Below are 9,155 nucleotides of genomic sequence, written 5' to 3' on the forward strand. Positions count from 1 at the left end.
CTCCATTCAAATATAGACTGGTTGATAAAGAAACTCTAGCATTGTTTGTGCCACATTTATAGTACAATATTAACAATGGTATCCAGAATACTAAGTTGGTATAAACAGCCTTCATTGCTTTGAAAAAGGAAGCCTGTCATGACATGATGCTATCTATACATTTTCTATTTGAAATTGAATTATGAGCCTAGTACTGTAGCCATACCCTGTCTGACTGGAATACATTTCAATAGACATATCATGTGCTTCATGTGAATGCTTAGTGTAAGGGAACGAATGATTGAAATCACAGCAAGTGCAGCCTGTTGCCCTCTCCCAGTCATGGCCGTAGCCAGGATTTTTCAAATGCCGCTAGAAATGTTGAATACCTTGTGACACGGTGTCTCTCCTCAACTGTCTGATTTCTAATTCTCCTGTCTCATGTGTTGTGTTTTAAAACAAGTCTAAATAACCAATAATATAATTTAACAAGTTATGTTTGGGCCATGCTTAGATAATATCCATCACAACATTAAATATCCATCCTATATAAAATTAATATAACTTAAGACTCAGTGCAGGTTAGATAGGTGCTTCTCACTGAATTTCAGCATAAAATTTCCAGTGCAGGTATGTATCTCATTGGTGGCCCTATTGTATCTTTATTGTATGTAACCATTAGCTTTCTCATTCGTTTTGACATGTCAGAGTAGGCCTATCGGCAACTACGTGTCACGTGAAGGCAAGGATAATTGTCTGGAAGGTTATTTTTACTTAATAAATTAAACGAAACTTAAAGAAGGAAACACTATGGTAGATATGGTCAGAACTGCAACTAGGCTACGTGACACCTGACGGTGTGTTGAGGCAATGATAATCGTCTCGTCGGTTATTTTGAATGAATAAATGAAACGAAAATTGATACGTCATGAGACTGCAACTATAATACGTGACACCTGACGGTGTGTTGAGGCAAGGATAATTGTCTCGTTGGTTATTTTTACTCAATAAAGGAAACGAAACAAGAAAGAAATACCGGTGTCCTCTACCTCTACATTTTTTCTAATTTTATGTTTTAGTAACGAGTAACGAAGATGCTTAGTGGAAATATAACGGAGTAAAAGTATACATTTTATCTAGGAAATGTAGTGGAGTAAAAGTGGAAGTTGACATAAATTTAAATAGCGAAGTAAAGTACAGATACGTGAAATTTCTACTTAAGTACAGTAACGAAGTATTATTGTAGCCTATCCCACGCTTCCACAAAGAGGCATATTGAACTAATGTTTAGGCTACATGTTTTTTGCATGGGTAGGCTATTGTTGTTTGGTGATTTAGCCTACTCCTTTACTACACCCTCTTCTGAGCAAACAAGGCATATAGGTTTATCATGTAGGGTAATTGCTCTTTCTTACATTAAATAACTTTAATTTATCCTCTCTACTTGTCCCTGTAGTCATGGCCTCCTCATCACTAATTTCGGGCTCATCATTTTCAGTGGTCGACTGGTTGATCTGCTGCTCTGTCTCTCCTGGCCTCTTTCTACCCTCCATCCTTCCTGACGCTTGTGTCTACTGTAGGGCCGGCTTGGCTATCCGTATCCAGTGCCGCTGCTGGCCATTTGGCTGCCCTAAGCATAACTGCTTTGTGGTGACCACCCCCCCCCCCCCCCCCCCCACACACACACACACACACACACACACACCTCAAAAAAGTATTTTTTTTTATAATATGAATTTATTAAGAAAAATAGTATAAATTGTGCACTGTCACTTCAAGGGCATTGAGTCTACATGGACCTTTCTGCTCCATTCAAATATAGACTGGTTGATAAAGAAACTCTAGCATTGTTTGTGCCACATTTATAGTACAATATTAACAATGGTATCCAGAATACTAAGTTGGTATAAACAGCCTTCATTGCTTTGAAAAAGGAAGCCTGTCATGACATGATGCTATCTATACATTTTCTATTTGAAATTGAATTATGAGCCTAGTACTGTAGCCATACCCTGTCTGACTGGAATACATTTCAATAGACATATCATGTGCTTCATGTGAATGCTTAGTGTAAGGGAACGAATGATTGAAATCACAGCAAGTGCAGCCTGTTGCCCTCTCCCAGTCATGGCCGTAGCCAGGATTTTTCAAATGCCGCTAGAAATGTTGAATACCTTGTGACACGGTGTCTCTCCTCAACTGTCTGATTTCTAATTCTCCTGTCTCATGTGTTGTGTTTTAAAACAAGTCTAAATAACCAATAATATAATTTAACAAGTTATGTTTGGGCCATGCTTAGATAATATCCATCACAACATTAAATATCCATCCTATATAAAATTAATATAACTTAAGGTTCAGTGCAGGTTAGATAGGTGCTTCTCACTGAATTTCAGCATAAAATTTCCAGTGCAGGTATGTATCTCATTGGTGGCCCTATTGTATGTAACCATTAGCTTTCTCATTCGTTTTGACATGTCAGAGTAGGCCTATCGGCAACTACGTGTCACGTGAAGGCAAGAATAATTGTCTGGAAGGTTATTTTTACTTAATAAATTAAACGAAACTTAAAGAAGGAAACACTATGGTAGATATGGTCAGAACTGCAACTAGGCTACGTGACACCTGACGGTGTGTTGAGGCAATGATAATCGTCTCGTCGGTTATTTTGAATGAATAAATGAAACGAAAATGTATACGTCATGAGACTGCAACTATAATACGTGACACCTGACGGTGTGTTGAGGCAAGGATAAATGTCTCGTTGGTTATTTTTACTCAATAAAGGAAACGAAACAAGAAAGAAATACCTGTGTCCTCTATGGTAGGCCTAGATATGGCTATACTGCAACTAGGCTACGTGACATAGATAAAACGGAACTTTAAGAAAGAAATATTGAGGACATTATCTTATCTCGGTGTCCTCTATGGTACGGCCATGCTTGCAGTTTACAAATGGTGGTCAGTAGTGGGAACCGGATAACTCCGAAATCTCCTCTAGCCTTATCTTTGTTGCCTTCATGAATTCCTTTAAAAAGTGTCTTATATCAAAAAGGAAATATCAATTATTAACAATGACAAGGCAGCTGGAACCTGCCACTACATCTCTCTCCTCTCCTCTCGTGCGCGCTTAAGATGCGTTCCCAGTTAAATGGAGTAGCATGATGTTCAAATTAGATACTGCATAGTGGAGATGGAGAGGACCCATATCATCATTGCATGTTACATGCTGCTGCATTTTGACATTGTAAACGTTTGGAAGAATGAAAAGCAGTTTGAAGTAAAGCTACGGTATTATATTTATTGGGTGAATGTTGGTGCCCCCGACGCCCCTTGGTGCCCTACGCACAGTTCGTGATGCGCGTGGTGGTAGCGGCGGCACTGTCAGTATCTGAGAAAACTTTTTGGAAAAGACGGGCTATATGGACCCAACCAACTCTTTTTGGGAGTGGAGAACTCCCTCACGTAGGCTACAACCCATGCAGAGGCATTGCATTGGTGTCATGCACAGAATGCGGAACGTGTCCTACTTTAAGAAAAGATAGACTAACGTGACAAATGTCAATATTTGTTTCCTCGACCGGCCCAAAAGTGAATCGGCCCACCGGGAATTCTCCCGATTACCCACCCCGGGCCTGATTCAGTCTTACTCTTCTTGGACTGAAGACAACTCCTGCGATGCTATGGATAAATAGCCTTTCACAGGCCGCTAGGGCAGGTAGCCGATGTACAGAAACATTTCTTGCAAATACGGCCACGGGTGTATGACGTTATATTCACCACTACCCTGTTCACCGAGTTCACCACTATCGTCGGGGTGATCGTCCAGTAGGTGCTCGTGCTTCCATTGTGGTTTCAGTTGTGCGTCCTCCTCCTTAAGCAACAAACAAGAGCTGAAATAGAGTGCGCAGCGTGCGTAATGCAATCTAGGATCAGTGATTCGCCAAACCTCCCTATGTTTTAGTAACGAGTAACGAAGATGCTTAGTGGAAATATAACGGAGTAAAAGTATACATTTTATCTAGGAAATGTAGTGGAGTAAAAGTGGAAGTTGACATAAATGTAAATAGCGAAGTAAAGTACAGATACGTGAAATTTCTACTTAAGTACAGTAACGAAGTATTTGTACTCCGTTACATTACAACACTGCACTCTTGTTAAGTACCTATCACAAAAAAAACTGGGTAACAATATGAATTATAATCATTTTCTGAGGGTTTATTTAGCTGGGGTCAAATTGACCCCAAGGATAAAGAGTGTCGGTAAGATTTGAGGATAACACAAGGGTTAAACAGTGAGGAGACATTTTATGCAAAATGTCAGCCCCTAAGGGACCGTTCGTTATTTATAAACGGGGTCACCGGAGGGATTTTGAGTGCTTCAATCAAAAGTTGCATGACCCTCCCCAACCTGCAAGAAAATTTTCAACGACCCTTCAGCATTGTTTTCAAATAACAAATGACCCTCCCAGGCCAATTGTCGATACTTTCCACCCACGTTATATAGCGCTAAAGACATGACATGATGAAAACACGTCGACGTAAACCGTCGTTTTAAACTCACCCTCTGCTTTCTGATCTTACACATCACACTTCACCAAGATGGTGGCAATTTCAGTAGATTTATTCACTAACATTGTTGTGGAAACACTATAAGCATGGAAACTAAATGCACACTTCCTGCAACTGCATTAGCCTAGGCTACTTGAAATAAGTTACTCCTCTAGTAAGTATTCACATGAAATAAAACAATAAAACATTGAGACCATTCAACAAAGCACACTGGGTAATAACAAATTCAACACATGAACTTGTTGCTATGGACTCGTCTCTAGGCTTCCTCCGTCATTGTAAAGCTGCCGAAGCTGAACATTATCCAAAACTCAATTTCTCAGACGAGCGTCAATTTGGGAGCATGCTACACTCCTTCCTTCTCAAATGACTTGAAAAGGCCGTTTGCACAATTTCACAAATAATCACAGGGACCGAAAAATACCTAACATGCCAAATTTTTCCGGGTTTAGGCCTATCAATTTAACTTTTCCCCGCTGTCTTCCCGTTTTAATATTTTCCCGTAGAATATCCCATATTGCTGTAATACTCTCATAACATTAGTCCTGCATTCTGGCCTGTCTCTGTGTTGTCCTGTTGTTAGCCTACCCCTTGCCCTTCCAGAGAAACAGATGTATTCAAATCATCGTTTTGCTTGCTTGAATGCGAACTCAGAGTGATGTTAACCTACAGTAGGCCTATTTAAGTTAACGACGTGGTTGTCGTGAGAGCATGATTCATTGGCGCTTGCAGTGTTCGGCCGTAGGCTATGTCTACGTGCTCACCTGCAGGCTAAGAGCCAAAGAAATCTCCCTGTATATTCACTCCAAGTTGGCCTACCATAACTTAACAACTCTACACTGTAGACCATAAACTGGCTATTTATATGACCAATGTATTTGTTCAACTTTATGAAGCAGAATTAGGCTACGCACTGCTACTTGGAACGTAACACATTTTTGTTGGAGAGAGAATGACAGCGATTAACAAATTGCACTTGTTGCTGGTTACCAATAAATAGGGCCTACTATATATTTTTTTGCAAACAACAAAAACAGAAAGGATGGAGCTCAGCAAAGCTAGAGATGGCCAGGAACAAGGTCAATTGGTAGAAATGCTAGTCAAAACGTTAGGAGCTGGATGTGTGGATGAATGTATGCTTTATAAGCATGCACACTGTTTAAAGTTAGGCTAGGCTACACGGTAAACTACAGGTAAACCAAAGTTAAATTTAGCTTTTTTAGGGCTGGATAAAGTTGACCAAATGGATATAGGCTGTTACGGTGTGTTTCCACACAGCGAAACACCTCGCGATTTTCGGCCAGCGAAATTTCGCCTCGGGGGCGTGACGGCGAAACCGCTAACCATTTGACTGCAGTGTCTAGCCAGTGGTGGCAAGCGAGCTAATTAGGCTAATCAGCTAATTCTAACGTTTAAGTACTTAATGAAGATATCCAGGGGTCTTTATGCCTCGACTAAGTTGATGTTGCCTATAAACAACAATTCATGTTCATAGAAACAACAAGGTCAATAAGACATAATATATTTCATACCTGTGTTGCAGCATGTAGCCTAGCTGTCTAGCTAGGTTTACAATGCAATCCAATGTCCTAAAATACTAGCATTTCGCCTGTCAGCTAGCTAAAAATGATCGAGTGCTTAAACTAACATATATAGTGGTCTATTTAGTGGTGTATGTGCTCTGACTAAGTTCGTGTGGCATATAAACCACAATTCGTGTTGATACAAGTGCCAATGTTCGTGTAGAAACATTTTAATCACATACAAATTTTCGTGTTCCAGCTCAGGTAGTCTCCGCCATCTTGGTCAGACTTTTTTGTAACTCCCGCCTCCAAACACAAAGACGCGGACCTGATTGGTTCTCGAATGGTCCTCATTTAAATAAAGTTAAACTTTGGCCAACTTTGTTTCGCCTGCCTCTGCGATTCGCTTTCATTTCGCCCAACTAGGGCGAATTTCGTCTCCATTCAACCTCAATGAGAGCGACGCGAAATTTCGTTGTGTGGAAACACACCGTTAGGCGTGAATAAAGTAGGCTACTTTGTTGCTCCAACCTTCCAACGTTAATGGGGAGGGATGTTGACATTTTCCGTATTTTGCGTGAGAAACCCGGGAAATCTCCCTTATTTTCATTGTTCAATGTTGACAGAGCTATGGAACGAAAGAGAACGTTATATGGCGACAGAAATCAACAATCAAAAAAGCCACTTTGATGTTTTGCTGTTTTCATTAATACAAAAGATGGGTGACCCCCCCTCCTAGACAAAAAAAAGTTAGGTGACCCTCCCCTCAACAAAGAATAAAAAGACATGACCCTCCCCTATTTTCCTCCGGTGGCCTCGTTTATAAATAACGAACGGTCCCTAAGACTGTGCGCCCATTGCCTAAATTTGTGGTCGTTTAATGTCGAGTGCCAGAGTAATTAACGTACCTTAATGATACTCCATAGTTTATAAAGGAACGAAGTTTAAAAAGAAAAACACAATATATCGGATGGATTACACAAATAATTGGCAAGGATTATTCGACGGTCGCTTCTTTTCTAATAAATGTAATGGGCTACATTACATATTTCAGGCCACTAGATGGCGGCATTTCACTGCAATTCGGGCCTTTTTTGGATGGAAACGCAAGCAGTGAAATGGCGTCATCTGGTGGCCGTGCAGCGCAATAGAGTCATGAAATATTTAATTTAATAGGACATTACTAATAGGCTAATCTTGTTTTTTCTTACTAATTATTCGTGTAATCCCTTTGATATATTGTGTTTTTCTTTTTTTAATTTTGGCAGCTAATTGGACGTTTTTCACACAATTTTGGACAGCAACTTTAAGCTGAAGACAGGCAAGCGATAAAACGATAGCGATATGTATCGCAATAGACATGTAGCCTAATCGATATCAATAAAAAATACGTTCGATAGAACATTCGATAATTAAAAGCAACACACACCTCCTTATGTTACATTGTCCATAAATAAATAGGCTAAATATATCTTGCATTGTAGCTATGTGCAACTTAGAGGTCTGCGCGGGAATGATTTTTCAGTCCCGCTCCCGCAATATTCTGTCCCGCTCCCGCATTAATGTGTCATTTTTAGTCCCGCTCCCGCCCGCATCTGTAACATGAGGTCCCGCTCCCGCCCGCATGCAGGAGGGATAGCCTATTCAGTTTGAGTCCTGAGAAAGACTCCAGATGTCAGTTTCTTGGTTCTGAATGTAGGCTAACAACTGAAGTAGGCCTAGTCTGGTGCCCTCTTCCTAGGTCATGCTTTCGATTTTTGAGTTTTGACAATGAGCATACAACTCTGCAAACAGATCTATACAGGAAACCTACTGATAGGAATACTCTACTACGACAGGATAGTTTCCACCCCACTCCCCATTAGTCAATTCCATCATGTCAGGAAAATCTGTAGTTCTGACACCAGCTATAATATTTAAGCTACTGACCTATCTGACAGATTTATAGAGGGGTTACAAACAGAAATGAGTTGAGGCTGCTGCTGACCAGTTCAGCGCCATCTCTCAGGATGAAACTCTACACACCTAAAGCTAGACACAAGAACACTAACTCCTCCATCTGTGTAACCAAATACTCACCAATGGGGTCTGAGTTTAGGAAAATTATCCAAAAGCACTGGCATATGGTCGAATCTGACCCGAGACTGGGAAAACATTTTGAGGAGCCACCTAAGCTGGTTTTCAGACACCCTCCAAATATAAGGGATCAGGTAGTGAGATCGTAGGCTACATATCTGGGGAAAAACACACTAGTTTGATCAACATTCTGGGTGGCAACTGCATGCGGTAGTTGTGCACAGTGTGGCTACACACCCCTACAGTGTTAAAGTCGGTCCATAACCGGGCCATTACAGTGGTAAAGTGGGGCCATAACCTGCAACACCACTTTTGTTGTGTATTTGACCAAATGCCCTTGTGGTCTTGCTTATGTCGGCAAGACATATAGAGCCCTGCAGTCTGCACACACGTATCAGTGAACATCGGAGTAATATCAGATTTGGGGATGAGAGGAACCCTGTAGCGGCGCATTTCAAGAAAGCTGGGCACATTATCAGTCCCTTCGCTTGGGCATTGAGAAAGTGGAACGCCACCTAGGGGTAATGATATAAAACCCTTTTTATAATTGTTTTATAAAACTGATCTGTTATCTGTCTCTCTACTGTGTTCAATGTTGCCATTACTGCACAATCAATCCTTTCGTTTGCTAGAGGACATTGGAGACTATGGAATATCTACTTTTTTCTTCTTGATATATGAGGCACTTATACAGATGTGAGGGATTGGTTTTATTTTTTTCAATCTGATGTAGAATGATATTCAAAATATGGAATTGATGCAAATGTAATACTTGGTGGGATAATGTAGGCCATATAATTGTCTGATTCAGTGACACGAAGGACTGACTGATTGGTGGATATGGGGCATTGCCCACTATTTTGTCTATTTATATCCCCACCCACTCTTCTGCTTGATACCTGATGAAGACCTCTGGTTAAAACGTTGTAGCCTAATGGAACACTCTGGGAGCCTATATAACAGTGTGCGCTGTGCGGGTATCTCTTTATTTTTTCATATGTTGGCT

The sequence above is a fragment of the Alosa pseudoharengus genome, unplaced genomic scaffold (genome assembly GCF_046254945.1).
Source record: "Alosa pseudoharengus isolate Yale_2024_CS ecotype anadromous, Long Island Sound unplaced genomic scaffold, YU_APseudo_1.1 YU_APseudo_1.1_scf_3, whole genome shotgun sequence".
In the NCBI taxonomy this organism is placed as follows: Eukaryota; Metazoa; Chordata; class Actinopteri; order Clupeiformes; family Clupeidae; genus Alosa; species Alosa pseudoharengus.